This window comes from Octopus sinensis, linkage group LG22 (genome assembly GCF_006345805.1).
Source record: "Octopus sinensis linkage group LG22, ASM634580v1, whole genome shotgun sequence".
In the NCBI taxonomy this organism is placed as follows: Eukaryota; Metazoa; Mollusca; class Cephalopoda; order Octopoda; family Octopodidae; genus Octopus; species Octopus sinensis.
In genome coordinates, this window is record NC_043018.1 from 23,356,962 (window position 1) to 23,376,947 (window position 19,986).

At 38.7% G+C, this 19,986-nt stretch overlaps 1 long non-coding RNA gene across 1 annotated transcript; it reads right to left on the minus strand.

Moving 5' to 3' along the window:
- Positions 1-13,341: 13,341 nt before the first annotated feature.
- On the minus strand, positions 13,342-19,737 carry LOC118767533. The gene is made up of 3 exons (XR_005003450.1): positions 19,673-19,737; positions 18,577-18,579; positions 13,342-13,352 (listed from the first exon to the last, which is right to left on the minus strand). It is a non-coding gene; the product is annotated as an uncharacterized LOC118767533 (long non-coding RNA).
- Positions 19,738-19,986: the final 249 nt, after the last annotated feature.

The window sequence follows — 19,986 nt, forward strand, 5'->3', positions numbered from 1 at the left end:
CGATCGTGGCCATTTGCCAGTTTCGCCTGGCCCCCCCGTGCCGGTGGCACATAAAAAGCACCATCTGATTGTGCCCGTTGCCAGCCTTGCCTGGCCCCCGTGCCGGTGGCACGTAAAAAGCACCATCCAACCGTGGCCGTCTGGCACTTGTGCCGGTGGCACGTAAAAACACCCACTACACTCATGGAGTGGTTGGCATTAGGAAGGGCATCCAGCCGTAGAAACATTGCCAGATCAGACTGGGCCTGGTGCAGCCTTCTGGCTTCCCAGACCCCAGTTGAACCGTCCAACCCATGCTAGCATGGAAAGCGGACGCTAAACGATGATGACTTTCCCTTCTGTAAATGTATCTGTTTAATTTCACAATACCAATAAGCATTTAAACATAATAATGGAAAAAAAAAAAAAAATTAAAAATATGAATTATGGCAGTGCCTCAGCATGGCCACACTGTTTTGCCTGGAACACATAAAAGGTACAAGTGTAACATCTACAGCTATTTGTCAACCAAGGTTATTCCACTTTAATCTAACTCTCTATCGATATAACTTTTAAAGTTTAAATTTATATTGGCCAGCCTCATCTGGCACGTAAAAAGCACTCACTACACTCACGGAGTGGTTGGCGTTAGGAAGGGCATCCAGCCGTAGAAACATTGCCAGATCAAGACTGGAGCCTGGTGCAGCCATCTGGTTCACCAGCCCTCAGTCAAAATCGTCCAACCCATGCTAGCATGGAAAGCGGACGCTAAACAATGATGATGATATCTTCATAACATTGTTTCATTATGTTAAACATTTTGATTGTGCCTGCGATTCTAACACACAAATACAGAATGATAAAGACCTTCTCCCTCCTCCTCCTCCTCACTCTCTCTAATAATATAGACTTCCTCTCTCTCTCTCTCTCTCTCTCTCTTCAGTAATATAAATCCTTTTTCTCTCTTTCATGTCTTCCCTTTCTATTTTTTCACTGATTCAACTATCCCCATTCTGCATCTTTCTTTGTCTCCTGTTCTCCCCTTCCTCTCTCTCTCTCTTTCTCTCTCTCTCTCTTCTCTCTCTCTCTCTCTCTCTCTCTCTCTCTCTCTCTCTATATATATATATTATATATATATATATATATATATAATGTGGAGGCGCAATGGCCCAGTGGTTAGGGCAGCGGACTCGCGGTTTCGATTCCCAGACCGGGCGTTGTGAGTGTTTATTGAGCAAAAACACCTAAAAGCCCCACAAGGCTCTGGCATGGGGTGGTGGCGATCCCTGCTGTATTCTTTCGCCACAACTTTCTCCCACTCTTTCTTCTGTTGGCCTGCTTGCTTAGCCAGCGGGGTGGCGTCATTTGAAGGCTAAAACAATGCAAAGCGCATTGTGACCAGCGATGTGTAGCACCATCTGATAGCCTGGTCGGTGATGTGATATATATATATATATTTCTACATTTGAGTTACAACCTCCCTTGATGATGTAAGCATGACATACAAATGAAATAGGCAGGAACAAGTGGAATAGTATAGTAATAATACTCCTTTCTACTGGGGGGGGGGCGATTACATTGATCCTAGTGCTTGACTGGTACTTACCTTATCAGTCCCAAAATAACAAAAGGCAAAGTTGACCGTAGCAGGATTTGATCTCAGAATGTAGAAAACCAGAATTGTTGCTCAGCATTTTGTTTTGATGTACTAACAATTCTGCTGCTCACTGCCTTAGTTGTGGTAGTAATATTTATTCCCGCTTAAAAGTGGATGTGGTGTTAGAACACAGAATACTGCAATAGTTACCACAAGAGAACCTTTCATGTGGACTTGTGGTGCATATAAGCACTCTTGTTTATATCGCTAGCAGGAGACAATCACTGGCATCGCCGCCACAAGGACTACCAGATGACAGGATTTCAGCCTTCTTTGGCCTTGTCAATGGTAGACACCCGACCACTGGAAATAGTAGTGACCGCTCCACTAGCAATAGTCATAGAACCACAGTGCCTAATTGCTGTATTTTGCGTTCTTTCACAACATCCATTTTTTCAGGTCTTGTGTTTTTAGTAGAAAAGATTATCACCCCCCCCCCTTCTAGAAGAGCGAGCTAGCAGAATCGTTAACATGTCGGACACAATACATAGCAACAGATCTTCCAGCCCTTTACATTCTGAGTTCAAATCCTGCTGAAGTGAACTTTGTCTTTCATCCTTTGGGGGTGGGGTTTCATAAAATAAGTATCAATTGAACAGTGAGAGCTCCCTTCCACAAAATATCAGGCCTTCTGCTAGAAAGAATTATTATTTAGGCGGTAAACCAGCAAAATGCTTAAGCGAGCATTTCGTCCATCTTTACATTCTGAGTTCAAATTTTGCTGAGGTCAACTTTGCCTTTCATCTTTGCAGGGTTGATAAAATAAAAGTACCTGTTGAACCCCGAGGTTGACATCAGCTTATTCCCTTCCCAGAATTACTGGCCTTGTGCCAAAATTTGAAATCGTTGGCTCAGCAGAACAAAATGCTTAGAGGTATTTCTTCTAGCTCTTAATGTTCTGAGTTCAAATTCTGCCAGGGTTGACCTTTCCTTTTATCCTTTGGGAGCATGGTGGTGGTTCAATAAAATAAAGGACCTGTTGAACACTAGGGGGACCTGATGTAATTACCCCCACCCTCAATATTTCAATCCTTGCACCCATAGAAAGAATTAATATTACTATCGTAAAGAAGGAAGCAAATTGTTAGAAATCACCAGACTAAATGCCTTACAAGCATAAAGTGTTACTTCTTTCCTGGGTTCAAATCACGCCAAAGTCAATATATTCTTTACTTATGGGCAATAAAGTAAATACCTGTAATATACTGGTCAACTCAACACCCTTATCCCACTATAAATTCTTTGGGGATATGAACTCAGAAAATGGTTCTTCTTATATCAGCTTGTCAAACTGAAGTACCAGTAATGTGCTCAGGATTAGACAATGTGATATACAGTTCTGCCTTTCAAAGCAGTTTTGTACCTAAGTCTTTTAGCCTTAATCCAATGCTTAATTTCACTGACCTATGACCAAAGGCATTAACCCTTTAGCATTTAAACCGGCCATATCCGGCCAAAAGTATTCTGCCTGTTTTATATTCAAACTGGCCAGATCTGGTCTCTCACACCAGCCCTACAATATCGTCTTAAAAATTAACAGCTACCTCATCAAAATCTCATAGCTACAAGATAAAGCATGATTAGTTCAAAACAATGTGGATTAAAAAGGATTAATTTAGGCAGAATAATGCAAACACTAAAAGGTTAAAGCTGTAATCATCCAGTTTGAGGACATCTTTGTGGTTGTTTGACCAGCTAGAAATAGCAACGAAATTCCCCCTCCTCTTTTTCCTTCCCCCATGTCTTAGAGTTTTAGTTGAGTAAGAATAAAATATGGCAAGAATATTCACCCCAGCAAAGGTGGTGGCCATGCTGGATTACAATTGAGTCTCAGATTATTTTCCTCGTAAAATTAGTCTGCTTGCATTTATGTAATAATTAAGAAACATTGCTATTATCATTTATATTTGGACTTAGTGGAGATTGCATGAGTGTTGGGGAAAATGCCCTGCAACAATCATACCAGCTCTTTACTTTGAAATTCAAATTTCTTTCATCCTTTTAGGGTCCATAAAATAAGTACCAGTTGAGCACTGGGTTGATGAAATCAACTGTTGCCCCTTCTCCCCAGATTGTTGGCCTTGTGCCAAAATTTGAAACCATTATTATCAAGGTGGCAAGCAGACAAAATACTTAATGCTGTTTCATGTCTCTATTCTGACTTGAAATGTTGTTACGGTTGACTCTACCTTTCATCCCTTTCGGGGTCAATAAATTAAGTACCAGTTGAACATGTAATCAACTAGCCCCCTCCCACCAATTTTCAGGCTTTGTGTCTATAGTAGAAAGATTATTATTATTATTATTATTATTAATTGGTAGAATTGTTTGTGTTGGATGAAATTCTTTCCAGAATTTGCTCCAACTTGTGTTCTGAGTTCAATTCTTGCTGAGGCCAGCTTTACCTTTCTTCTCGTTAGGATCAATTAAACGAAGTACTATAGTTAATTTAATTGATTATTCATCTCCAACCAAATTTCTGGCCTTGTGCCTATGTAAGTTATTATTATTATTATTATTATTAAAGTGGTGAGCTGGCAGAATCATTAGCACGCTGGATGGAATACTTATGGGTATCTCACATGGCCGCTACATTCTGAGTTCAAATTTCACTGAGGTCAACTTTGCCTTTCATTCTTTTGGGGTTGATTAAATAAGTACCAGTTATGCACTGGGGTCAATGTAATCAACTTAATCCCCTCCCCCAAGTTGCCCTTGTGGCAAAAATTTGAAATAATAATAATTATTATTATTAAGGTACTGAGCTGGCAGAATTATTAGCACACTGGATGAAATGCTTAATAGTATTTCATCTGTCTTCATGTTCTGAGTTCAAATTCTGCTGAGGTCAACTTTGCCTTTGATCCTTTTGAGGGTCGATAAATTAAGTACCAGATATGCACTGGGGTCAATGTAATCGACTTAATCCGTTTGTCTGTCCTTGTTTGTCCTCTCTGTGTTTAGCCCCTTGTGGGTAGTAAAGAAATAGGTATTTCGTCCGTCTTTACATTCTGAGTTCAAATTCTGCTGAGGTCAACTTTGCCTTTCATCCTTTTGAGGGTTGATAAATTAAGTACCAGTGAAACACTGGGGTCAATATCAAACTAGTCTCTTCCCCTCAAATTTCCGGCCTTGTGCCTTTAGTAGAAAGGATTATTATTATTATTAAGGCAGTGAGCTGGCAGAATTGTTAGCATGCTGGGTGAAATGCTTAGCAGCAATTCATCCGAGTTCGAATTCCATTAGGGTCGATTTTGCTTTTCATTGCTTAAGGATCAATAAAATAAGTTGAATCGACTAGCCGCCTCTCCTAAAATTTCAGGCCTTGTGCCTATAGTGGAAAAGATTATTATTATTATTAAGGGCAGCGAGCTGGCACGTTCGTTAGCTTGCTGAGCAGAGTACTTAACCGTATTTTGTGTGTCTTTACATTTTGTTGTTCAAATTTCGTCAGAGTCAACTTTGCTTTTCATCTTCTCACTGTTGATAAAATAAGTACCAGTTGTGCACTGGGGGCCAATGTAATCAACTTAGCCCTTCCCCTCAAAAACACTGCTGGCCTTTTGTCAAAATTTGAAATTATTAATGACCCCCACCCCACACCTCCATTCACCTTCTGTGTAAATTTGTGGATATCTCATTTTATAATTTCTTTACTTGGAAAAGGCATGAATGCCTTGTAATCTGCCTTTTGTAATTATGTAAGCAACTTACTGTTTAACACCTTATACCTCACTATCCCTGAACCAGCAGACCTATATAATCACAGGCATTCCAGTCATGACCATCCCATTTTATATTCATGCATTGTGTATCTAAGTGCTACATTGACTGAGTCCTTGTTTTCTCAAGACAGTAATGTGTGATTTAAGGCAGGTTTGGCTGCTATTTCTTGCGTAGAGGCTCCCTTGTCGGCTGTATCGATATCGGTTGTGTTGTTTGCATGAGTCACTATAGTAACAGTTTATTAATTTTCTTTTTTTCCTTCATTCATACTCTCTGCAAAACATGATGATGATGATGATAATTGATAATTTAATCTGGTGGTTCTCCATTACTATAGCAACGAGTTGAAGAAAAACACCGATTGACCACGCCTGTCCCACCCCCTCCTCCCACCCAATACAGTTGTTTGTGTGTGTGACGTAGTTTGTGTTTGTCTCTCAGTTACTATGGCAACGAGTTGGGACAGACGGAAGAAGCAGAGTACCCTTGGCAACTAGAATATAAAAATAAACCACGTGTTTTGTCTGTTTTAGAATTTACAAATAAAAACTTTTATTCAAAATGGTCTCTTGTGAGTAGCAAACGTTCATCCATTCTCACGCTCTCCTTCTCTCAAAACAGTCCAAACCTGACATAACCAAATACTTATCTACTGTCTCTATCTTGCTTCTTTCTTTCCTTCTTTCTTCTCATGCACACATTTACATAATATAAACACGTACATATTTCACTCATACACATACACTAGTTTGACTCACATACACACGCACACACTATCCGCAACATGTTACCCGCACACTTCACACAATCCTTCTCTTACACATATTTCGGATACAACTTCTCTCTTCCTCTCACTCATATAGACAAGACTCTCTTCCTCCTCTCTCTGTTTCACACACAAACAGACGACATCCTCTCTCACAAACACATTCTCTCTCTCCCTCTCACCCACACAACCCCCTCTCTGTTTTACACACAAACTACATAAATGGACCTTTTCTTTCTCTCCCAAAACAGACGACATCCTCTCTCTCTTTCTTTCTCTCTCACATAAGCAGACTACATCCTCTCTCTTTCTTTCTTTCTCTCTCACATAAACAGACGACATCCTCTCTCTTTCTTTCTTTCTCTCACATAATTGACGACATCCTCTTTCTTTCTTTTTTTCTTTCTTTCTCTCACATAAACAGACTACATCCTCTCTTTCTTTCTCACATAAACAGACATCCTCTCTCTCTCTTTCTTTCTCACTCACATAAACAGACATCCTCTCTCTCTTTCTTTTTCTCACATAAACAGACGACATCCTCTCTCTCTCTTTCTTTCTCTCTCACATAAACAGACGACATCCTCTCTCTCACACACACAAACTACCCCTCTCTTTTTCATACACAACGCTCAAACAAACCTTCTCTCTCTTACACACACAGACGACTCTCTTTCCCTCTCTCACACACACAAATAAGCCGCCTCTCTCTCTCTCATACATAACACATAAACAGACGACATCCTCTCTCACAAAGGTACATTCTCTCTTTCCCCCTCTCACAGACACAAGCCGTCTCTCTCTTTCTCATACATAACACATAAACGGACCTCTCTCTCTCTCTCTCTCTCTCTTTCATACACACACACACACACACACACACACACACTCTCCCAGTCCCATGTCTGCTACACAGTCTATCATTTTTTTTTCCTCGTAGAAGGTTGAAAAATACCTGGAAATAAAATTTTTTTTGAATTTCCTTCAATTTATTATGTTGTATTGTTTCATTGCCTGTGTAGTGAAGGATGGGGGGGGCACGATAGGAGTCTGGTGATGGCGGGGATGATGGGGAGGAGACAGAAAGGGGCTCGGTAAGAGGATGGTGGTGAGAAGAGAAGAAGCTCTGGGGGTCATGTGTGGGGGGTGATGGGAGGAAGGGTGAGGAAATGGGAAGGGTAGTAGTGCCAAGCGGCATCGGCCCAATTTGGTAGGGTTTTTTTTTCTTGGAGAAGCACTGGTGTCCAGGACACTTATGCTACTGAGTAGAAAGGAAGAAAAATAAACATTGCTTAGGTGTGGCTATGTGGTAAGAAGCTTGTTTCCCAACCACACGGTTCCAGGTTCATTCCCACTGCGTGGAACATTGGGCAAGTGTCTTCTACTATAGCCACTGGCCAATCTAACCCTTGTGGGTGGATTTGGGAGACGGAAACTGAAAAAAAGCCCGTCGTATACATATATCTATATATTAAAATTGGGGAATATTAAAATTAGGTTTCTCGTCCATAAAGGGTTTAGCTTTATGGCGTATCGTCAGATCCCCAAAACGTGTTGGCCCATGACCTCTTAAAAATATGGAGGAGGAAATACTTTTATATATATATATATATATATAATGTTTGTCTCCCTCCCCCATCATCGCTTAACAACCGATATTGGTGTATTTACGTCCCTGTAACTTAGCGGTTCAGCGAAAGAGACTGATGAAATAAGTACCACACTATGAAACAAATACGTACTGGGGTCGATTTATTCTACCAAAATTCTTCAAGTCGGTACCCCAGCATGGCCCGCGGGCCAGTGACTGAAATAGGTGAAAAGAAAGAAAAAACGACTTACAAATATCTTTGCAGATCGCAGAGTGAATCTTGGCTGATGAAAGGCATATAGAATGATTTAGATAGGTACACGCGGACATAATTGGTCAAAGGGCACCACCACCTGAAAGGTTATCATCATCAAGCCTTGAACATTACAGTCTCAAGTCCTGGGTCGTTACCTGCTTCCCATTATGACAAGATCACAACGTCCTTCCTCCTGAACAGGACATTAGTCCGTCGTAAGGCTGCTCTTTTACCGCTGGATGGACTGGAGCAACGTGAAAAAGAAAGTGGGTTTTTTTTTCAGGAACACGACACACCGCCCGGTCCGGGAACCGAAATTGCGACCTTACGATTGTGTTTAAAATACACTAACTACCAGGCCACGCGGTTGTGATTGATCAGTTACAGGTTCAGTAGTTGAAGTGATTAAATAAAGATGTGTGTGTGTGTAATGTCCAACTCTAACATGAAGACAAACAATGCTGTTCTTTAGATGATATGTATATATTCTTTTATACTCTAGGCACAAGGCCGGAAATTTGGGGGAAGGGGGCAGTCGAATAGATCGACCCCAGTGCGTAACTGGTACTTAATTTATCGACCCCGATAAATTAAGGGCAAAGTCGACCTCGGCGGAATTTGAACTCAGAACGTAACGCATTTCACCCGGCGTGCTAACGTTTCTGCCAGCTCGCCGCCTTAGACTATATATATATATTATATATATATATATATATATATATATATATATATATATATATATATATATATCTATATATATATATATCTATATATATATATATATATATTATATATATATATATATATATATATATATATATTATTACGAACAGGGTGTCCATAAATTGTCTTTAATATATATACAATAAAACTGTGGAAGTTGGGAAGATAATTTATGGACATGCTGTATAAGAGTACAGACTGTCAAAAAGCCAGCACAACTTTGACTAGAAGTGTGTGTAGGCTTTAAGAAATAAATACTGAGATGCAATGCTTGTTGTCAAACTGTAATATTACTACTTAGAAAATCCCAAGTCTTCTTACAGGTTTGATATTGTATCGAATATAAAGCTATGCATTGCCAAGGACTTGAGATTTTGACCAGTTTTCTTCCAGAACCAATTTTCTGCATAATATAAACGGACAATATTAAGGGAGTTATCTCCCTTTACAATGCAAACTAGAAGCATTGTAAAAATTTTATTTTTTTGACAACCTAGAAGAAGAGGATGATAACAATGATACAAATAAACAGTCTTTAAAAACCGTTTGCTTTTCTATTTCAGCAGTAAAAAATATAATACGCCTCAGAATCCGGGAAACAGGGCTAAATGAGCTGATGGTTCAGAAAGAAAATTTTACCTCTTTTCACTCCATTTTTAAAGAAAAATTACGAATGTTTGACGAACACAGCACAAATTAACAAGATCTTAAAGCCACTCAATTCTTCTCCCACTCAATTTTCTTTTTGAATTCAGATATCAAATTTCAAGGAAAACAGATTTCCGTATAGACTCGTGTAAAAGTCGAATTTCTTAGACCATTTTTTAAGGTCAAATTTATGGGGTCGACTATTACATGGATACCACTTTTGAGGGGCTAAAATTCAAGCTAGAATCCGAAGTATTGCATCAGCAGCAGAAACCCAACTGATATCTAAGCGAATAAAAGCAAAAACACAATGAATTCCAGTAATATAACCAATTCCATGCATCAAAACACACGTCCTGGTCAATAACAAAACCCATAAACCAGGCCATGTATAGCCCCTTATAAATATTTGCACTTTCTCTTTTAGGTGTACCCCTCAAACTTAACAGACTAGCTGAGTGAAACCAATTTATATCTCATAATTATGTTCTGTTACCACCTAAATCTCCACGAGGCTCCGACAGGGGATGTACTCCGACAGGGGATGTACTCTTTCACCACAATTTTCTCTCACTCTTACTTCCTGTTTCTGTTGTACCTGTATTTTAAAGGGCCGGCCTTGTCACTCTCTGTGTCACGCTGAATATCCCCGAGAACTACGTTATGGGTACACGTGTCTGTGGAGTGCTCAGCCACTTACACGTTAATTTCACGAGCAGGCTGTTCCGTTGATTCGGATCAACCGGAACCCTCGTCGTCGTAACCGTCGGAGTGCTTCAGTTCTGTTACCACTGGTAACATATCTACCCAGTACCAGCAAGCCACTGCCTACCGTAATACGGTGCATACAGCTGATACCTGCATGGCGTGTTTCACATCATAACTCTTCAATAACTTTACACTACTTTCATATTTATGGTTAAAGTCGCACTCATCACAAGTGTATTATGGCACAGCATATTAGTGGTGCATTTTTATTTCTAATTTATTAAATGCAAATTAATGATTTAAATACCAAAGTTGAAAAAAGAAGCAGAAGCGCAACAGTCTCCACCGAAAACGTTTTCTTCTTCGTCGCTGTAAGGCAACCACACAATTTTGTACAGTGTTATTCCTACATACGGGATAAAACGGTACCTTGACCCACAAATGCTGCCCCGTTGTTCGTGAAATACTAAGGTCAACTGTTATACAGGGCCTATGGAAAATTCCCAATTTTTTTGCCAAAAATAGGGGGTCGACTTTTACATGAGATTGACTATTACACGAGTATATAATAATAATGAAATTATTGTATACAGTGCTCAGGTGCACCACAACTTGTCAGAAAGTGCGTATAAAGTATATGCAGTAATGTACAAATGTCTGGAAAGCGAACACTGTATGAGTCAGATACATGCTTGTGTATCTATGGAGGGGAGAAAATCAGGTGTAGTGTTGGCGAATCTCAGGAAGCATGGAAGTTTTGAAGGATGCAGTGCTCCGACAACTAACAACTGATGCCGGCAGTTTGTTTCATGCTTCAGCAACTCTCAGCGTGAAAAAATGCTTCCTAAAGTCACGGGAGCTGTGCTGTTTTCTGACTTAGTAAATATGTCCACGGGTGGAGTTCGAAAACGTGCTATATATGGCAGTCAATGACTCATGTCTTCTAAAATACGTATATGGATTAATTTAGGGAAAATCACGAATGCATGATCGACGCAGCTTAAATTGGCAAGATTTAAAGCTCAAACTTCTACCAATTAATTTTCCCGAAGCCAAAGTTAAAATTCCAAGGGAGATAATTAAAAACTAAGTGGTCTCCCCTGACAGTCTCTAACCATTCAGTAGATCAGCTATTCTAATGTTTCCTATTTGTATCACAGATGGGTTTCATGAAAGAATTTTCCCCTCAGGTCGGGGAGACTACGTTTTTATTTGCTTAGATATCAGTTGTGTTTGTGTGTGTATGTCTCCCAACATTGCTTGACAACCGATGCTGGTGTGTTTGCATCCCCGTAACTTAGTGGTTCGGCAAAGAGACATATAGAATAACTACTAGGCTTACAAAGAATAAGTCCTGGGGTCAATTTGCTTGACTAAAGGCGGTGCTCCAACATGGCCACAGTCAAAATGACTGAAACAAGTAAAAGAATAAAAGTATATATACATATATATAAATTCTTTTCAGTGCTAATTGTTAACAAGGGAAAGATATACTCAGTGGCTGTGTGGTAAGCAGCTTGCTAACAAGGGAAAAATACTCATCTATATAAATATATATATATATATATATATATTAATATATATATACTCTTTTCTCTTTTTACTCTTTTACTTGTTTCAGTCATTTGACTGCAGTCATGCTGGAGCGCCGCCTTATTCTTTGTAAGCCCAGTACTTATTCTATCAGTCTCTTTTGCCGAACCGCTAAGTGACGGGGACGTAAACACACCAGCATCGGTTGTCAAGCAATGCTAGAGGGACAAACACAGACAAACATATACACACACATACATATATATATATATATATATATATATATATATATATACATACATACATACATATATACGATAGGCTTCTTTCAGTTTCCGTCTACCAAATCCACTCACAAGGCTTTGGTCGGCCCGAGGCTATAGTAGAAGACACTTTCCCAAGGTGCCACGCAGTGGGACTGAACCCGGAACCATGTGGTTGGTAAGCAAGCTACTTACCACACAGCCACTCCTGTATATAATAGTAATAACAATAATTCTAGGATGGAATTTCTAAATATTTAATACATCCTTATTACATATTTATGCATATTTATGAATTCCATTCTATTGTTATATTTATCCTACATTATATAACCGTGATGTAACTCCAAAAAACTGACTCACTAGTCAGCATCATTAGACTGTTGCCAGCATAATGAAATAGGAGCTTTATTTGCATATTCAAAACATTTCCCATAAACAAATTCAAAAGATATATTGACTAATCTAGAAACGTACGTTCTCAAATAACCTCTGCACTTGATTTTTTAATGTTTTTTCCCCCATACTTTTGTGAGTTAGTTTAGGCAAACACTATCTGAGAGAGATCTTCTTTAAGTATTGGAAATAGCTGAAGAAATTTCTTTAGCTGCTATTTCTAATGAGTTCAGTATGTGGCAAAGTAATTTATTTTACTAAGCCCTTATATAAATGTAATATTTTGAATTCGCCTATAATGGTCCCTTTACATACTGAATACTTGGTGAAATTGATTAATAATTAATTAATTTTACCCTCAATTGTTGAATTATATTATATATATATATATATATATATATATATATATAAAATACAGCATACATTAAAAACTGGTAGTAAAAATTTCTATAATTTTTATTACCCTGATATTATTTATATATATATATATATAAATAAATATTATTATATATATATATATATAAATAAATATTATTTATATATATATATATATAAATAAATATTATTATATATATATAATAAATAAATATATTTATATATATATATAATAAAAATATTATTTATATATATAATATATAAATAAATATTATTTATATATATATATATATAAATAAATATTATTTATATATATATATATATAAATAAATATTATTTCTAGATATATATATATATAAATATTATTTATATATATATATATATATATATATATATTATATATATAATATATATAAATATTATTTATATATATATGAGACCAAAAGTGTATGTATGTCGCTATATGTAAATAAAAAAAACAAAAAAAAATGGTACAAGAATGTAACAGGCAACAACAAACCATTCAGACAGTTAGATGATACAAAAAAGGACACAACAAAAACAAGGACAGGTCTCTTGGGGCTTTCAATCGTCAGTCGAGTTCCAGATCGTTGTTGCAGTTTCAGACAGTTACACTCAAAACTGCTCCAATATGGCGAGCACCCAAGAAAATCTAAGCTTCCAGATTAGAGTGTAACTGGCCAAAACTGCAATGACAATCTGGAATTTGACTGACAATTGAAAGCTCCAAATGACCCGTCCATGTTTTTCCCTGTCTTTTTTTGTATTGTCTGTCACCTGTTACGTTTTTGTTCCATTTTTGTTTTGTTTTTATATATATATATATATATATAATATATATATATATATGTATATACACATGTGCAGATTAGTTTGTCAAATATAAGACTTATTCAAATTACTTTGAATTAATCATGCATTTTCTCATAGCTTCAAAATGTTGATGATGTTGTAGCATGTTCATGAAGAAAGACTTGTTGTCAGTATACATACGAGTTGGCATTGAAAAGTTCCTGGCTTTGGATAAAAGAAAACACAGGAGGATCAATTAATTATGATGTTATTCACCATATTCCCCTCTCAGATTCACACACTTATTGCAGTGGTCTTTCAGTTTTTCTAAGCCCTGTAAAAGTACTTTGAAGGTTGGGCCTCCAACCATGCCCTTTGTGATACTCTTAAAGCTAGGAACTAGTCAGCCTCCCCACCACCACTACCATACATAATTTATTGCTACATTAATATGGAACGTGTTCATGCAAAAAGAGTAAATTTTATATGAAACCACATATATTACAGGTTCAGAAGATCTTCATTAGAAATTCACATTTTGGTTGGTTTTTACACATTAGTGCATATTCTTGTTGCCATGTTGCCATGTTGCCATGGTATGTTTCTTCATTTATCGCACCAGGTTGAGTATGTAGCTGTGAGAACAGCTATTAGTGAGAGCGAAATCCACCAAAGACTGAATTCACTCGGGATCTGAGTTCATTCTGGCTCCTTCATGCTAAAACCAGTTATATTTGTAGCCCCTGTTTACAGAAAGTTCTAGTCATTGCTGCTAGACTGTCACATAAACAAAGGGTGTTGACTGGACTGAAAAGGGGCCTGCCTACATAATAAACTCGTGATTCCCATATGGGAAAATGCAGGGCCGAATTGAAGTGTTATAATGTGATTGTATATTTTTAGAATGGCATTGTAGGATAGGTGTGAAAGTTCAGATCTGGCTGGTTTGAACATAAAAACAGTAGAATATTTGAGCTGGGTGTGGCCAGTTTAAATGCTAAAGGGTTAAACATGATCAGCCTCGCAAGAATGAAGGACAACTCTGAATAATAAGACCCCAGAACAACAGCAAAACAGCTGGTGTACATATAGTTGTTGTAGTCAGCTCTGAGGATGCAGGCCTGTGGTCCAAGGCAGTCAAGCCATGACTATCACATCTTATTAATCTAGAAATCCTGGAGAGAACAAGGATGGTCCTGGCTTTGTACACTTTTGACTTGGGAGTTAAAAAAAAGACAACAACAAAAATAAAACATACAGACATGACAACAACAACATAATTGTTGGGAGAGAGAGAGAGTATATACATGTACAGACTGCAACACTGCATTATATGCAATCAACCCCTGCTTATTAAGATGTGCAATATTGACCTCAACTAGATAGAGGAGACTATTGTGAAAGGAAAGACACCCTTTGGTCACAAATGACCATGGGATTGCACCTAGAAAGTTCCCCTCCTAAGTATGAGTCCGGGTATAGTTGTTCATGGAAGTCCAGCAGTCACCCATGCATATCAGTTTCTCCTCTCTTCACCTCTGATGTTGTCCAAGGGAAAGGCAAAGGGGCCAATACAACTTGGCACCAATGATGTCGCAACACATTCCTACAGCTGAGTGAACTGGAGCAACGTGAAATATAAAGAGTCTTGCTCAAGACCACAACACACAGCCCAGTTTGCGAATTGAACACACAGCCTTACGACTGCAAGGCCAATGTTCTAACCACTGAGCTGTTGTATGGAATGGTACATATGAGGCTGTATGGATTTATGGTTTTGCATTTAGTTGCTCTTTCAGGGTACACTATAGTCTGCTGGGTCAGAACTGACCAGGAGCTAAATTACAAAAACAACAACATCATATAGGCGCAGGAGTGGCTGTGTGGTAAGTAGCTTGCTAACCAACCACATGGTTCCGGGTTCAGTCCCACTGTGTGGCATCTTGGGCAAGTGTCTTCTGCTATAGCCTCGGGCCAACCAAAGCCTTGTTAGTGGATTTGGTAGACGGAAACTGAAAGAAGCCTGTCGTATATATGTATATATATATATATATATATATATATATGTATATACACATGTGCAGATTAGTTTTTAAATATAAGACTTATTCAAATTACTTGAATTAATCATGCATTTTCTCATAGCTTCAAAATGTTGATGATGTTGTAGCATGTTCATGAAGAAAGAAGACTTGGTCAGTATACATACGAGTTGGCATTGAAAGTTCCTGGCTTTGGATAAAAGAAAACACAGGAGGATCAATTAATTATGATGTTATTCACCATATTCCCCTCTCAGATTCACACACTTATTGCAGTGGTCTTTCAGTTTTTCTAAGCCCTGTAAAAGTACTTCGAAGGTTGGGCCTCCAACCATGCCCTTTGTGATACTCTTAACGCTAGGAACTAGTCAGCCTCCCCACCACCACTACCATACATAATTTATTGCTACATTAATATGGAACGTGTTCATGCAAAAAGAGTAAATTTTATATGAAACCACATATATTACAGGTTCAGAAGATCTTCATTAGAAATTCACATTTTGGTTGGTTTTTACACATTAGTGCATATTCTTGTTGCCATGTTGCCATGGTATGTTTCTTCATTTATCGCACCAGGTTGAGTATGTAGCTGTGAGAACAGCTATTAGTGAGAGCGAAATCCACCAAAGACTGAATTCACTCGGGATCTGAGTTCATTCTGGCTCCTTCATGCTAAAACCAGTTATATTTGTAGCCCCTGTTTACAGAAAGTTCTAGTCATTGCTGCCAGACTGTCACATAAACAAAGGGTGTTGACTGGACTGAAAAGGGGCCTGCCTACATAATAAACTCGTGATTCCCATATGGGAAAATGCAGGGCCGAATTGAAGTGTTATAATGGATTGTATATTTTTAGAATGGCATTGTAGGGTAGGTGTGGAAAGTTCAGATCTGGCTGTTTGAACATAAAAACAGTAGAATATTTGAGCTGGGTGTGGCCAGTTTAAACTGCTAAAGGGGGTTAAACATGATCACCTCGCAAGAATGACAGAAACACGACTCTCAATAATAAGACCGCAGAACAACAGCAAAACAGCTGGTGTACATATAGTTGTTGTAGTCAGCTCTGAGGATGCAGGCCTGTGGTCCAAGGCAGTCAAGCCATGACTATCACATCTTATTAATCTAGAATCTGGAGCGAGAGAACAAGGATGTCCTGGCTTTGTACACTTTTGACTTGGGAGTTAAAAAAAGACAACAAAAATAAAACATACAGACATGACAACAACAACATAATGTTGGGAGAGGAGAGAGAGAGTAATAGTATATAATGTAAGACGCAACACTGATTATATGCAATCAACCCCTGCTTATTAAGATGTGCAATATTGACCCTCAAACTAGATAGAGGAGACTATTGTGAAAGGAAAGACACCCTTTGGTCACAAATGACCATGGGATTGCACCTAGAAAGTCCCCTCCTAAGTATGAGTCCGGGTATAGTTGTTCATGGAAGACCAGCAGTCACCCATGCATATCAGTTTCTCCTCTCTTCACCTCTGATGTTGTCCAAGGGAAAGGCAAAGGGGCCAATACAACTTGGCACCAGTGATGTCGCAACACATTCCTACAGCTGAGTGAACTGGAGCAACGTGAAATATAAAGAGTCTTGCTCAAGACCACAACACACAGCCCAGTTTGCGAATTGAACACACAGCCTTACGACTGCAAGGCCAATGTTCTAACCACTGAGCTGTTGTATGGAATGGTACATATGAGGCTGTTATGGATTTATGGTTTGCATTTAGTTGCTCTTTCAGGGTACACTATAGTCTGCTGGGTCAGAACTGACCAGGAGCTAAATTACAAAAACAACAACATCATATAGGTGCAGGAGTGGCTGTGTGGTAAGTAGCTTGCAAACCAACCACATGGTTCCGGGTTCAGTCCCACTGTGTGGCATCTTGGGCAAGTGTCTTCTGCTATAGCCTCGGGGCAACCAAAGCCTTGTTAGTGGATTGGTGTAGCGAAACTGACTGAAAGAAGCCGTCGTATATAGGTATATATATATAATATATATGTGTGTGCGTGTATGTTTGTGCATCTGTGTTTGTTCCCTAGCATTGCTTGACAACCGATGCTGGTGTGTTTATGTCCCCGTCACTTAGCGGTTTGGCAAAACAGACCAATAGAATAAGTACTGGGCTTACAAAGAATAAGTCCCGGGGTCGATTTGCTTGACTAAAGGCGGTGCTCCAGCATGGCCGCAGTCAAAATGACCGAAAGAAGTAAAAGAGTATACTGCCGTCTTCCATAAAAAAAAGAAACCCATGAAGCCGGGTGCCAGGGTATGTAATGAAAAATAACTAAAACAACCAATACAGGCTGAGGCTGTTATGAATCTACAGTTTGCATCTAGTTGCTTCTTCTGAGCACCAACATGCTATAGGCCTGCTGGATCATAACTGACCTTGGGCTATTACAACAACACTACAGGCTGGGTGCTTATGTACCTTGTGTAAAACAACAAAACGCAACTGCGGGTTGCTTATTCAAAGTAAAAGGTTATAGTTGCTGTGTTTCTGCATAAAAATAGCAACTTAAGAATAACGAACACCAATCTTACACCCTGCTCTTTCACTTCTGCTGGTTTCTTCAGTTACAGCTTCTAAGACAACCAAAACACTTACAACACACCACCATCACCACAACCACCACCATCACCACAGCCACCACCATCACTGCCAATAACCACCACCACCACCACCACTGTTTTGTCCCCTCATTGCAGCACCCTCCCGCCACACACGCATACACCCTTTCGCACACACATTCTTACGATTACACAAATTCTCACAGAGATGCATTAATATCTTGAGAGTAAGCAGATTTCTTTCATAGTTTTTGTTAAATACTACACCTTGCAGGTGTATGTGTGCATCTATGCATATATATATATATATTCACACATACAAGTGTGTGTGTGTGTGAGCACATGAATATATATATATATATATATATATATATATATACATATATGTATATATGTAATGTAAATTTTATATATATATGTAAAAAGCACCATCTGTTCGTGGCCATTTGCCAGACTCGTCTGGCACCACCATCCGTTCGTGGCCGTTGCCAGCGCCGTCCCGACTGGCTTCGTGCCGGTGGCACGTAAAAAGCACTGTCCGTTCGTGGCTGTTGCCAGCCTTGCCTGGCCCTCGTGCCAGTGGCACGCAAAAAGCACCATCCATCTGTGGTCGTTTGCCAGCTCCGTCTGGCACCTGTGCGGGTGGCATGTAAAAAGCACCCACTACACTCACGGAGTGGTTGGCATTAGGAAGGGCATCCAGCCGTAGAAACACTGCCAGATCAGACTGGGCCTGATGCAGCCTTCTGGCTTCACAGACCCCAGTTGAACCGTCCAACCCATGCTAGCATGGAAGCAGACGCTAAATGATGATGATGATGATGATGATATATATATATATATATATATATTATATATATATATATATATATATATATCTATATATATATATATATACATACACACATATATATATGTATATATATATATATATATATATATATATATATACACATATATATATATATATATACATACACACATATATATATGTATATATATATATATGTAATATGTATGAACTGGACAAGAGGTAGGGGTGGAAAGTAAACAAGGAATGAAAGAAGGCTAAACTATTTTGGTAGAGAGACATTAGCATTAAGAGTTTCATCTATCAGATATTTCTAAAGACAATTCTGAAAATAAACACTTGTTGATATAGACTGGAATTTTAAAATATTGTCAGACAACCCCCCCCCACACACACACACACAACACAACACACTTATATACAGACACACACACACACAGGTATATATCTGTCTGTTTCTCTCTCTCTCTCTCTCTTAATATATATATATATATATATATATGCCGGAGTAAACACATAAATGTGAAACAAGGTGGAAAAAAGAGTACCCAAATACCAGAGTAGAGTAATATGCTTTATTTAAAGCAGCAGAAAATTCAACAAAACCTGTTACTCTGAGGTTCCCGTTGCCGTTCATCGGACAGTTTTTGCTAGAAAAAACTGTCCGATGAACGGCAACGGAAACAGGTTTTGTTGAATTTTCTGCTGCTTTAAATAAAGTATATATATATATATATGAATAATAGTTTCAAATTTTGCCACAAGGACAGCCATTTTGGGGGAGGGTACTAGGGTACTAGTCGGTTGCATCGACCCAGTGTTTCTCTGGTTCTTAATTTATCGACCTCGAAAGACTGAAAGGCAAAGTAAAACATATGAATAATAAAAAATGGATTGAGCAACATGCTTTATTGCATAACATCACAATTCTTTCATCGTTGCGTTGCGTTTGTAGACTATGAGAAGGCCTCCAATAGCGTTGAAACCAACGCAGTGCTGAACTCACTGCAGAGGCATGGAGTCGAGGTGCAATATGTGCAACTGCTCAGGGAGGCAGATTCCGGATGCACCACCGACATAGCTCTACTGTCATCACCTGTATG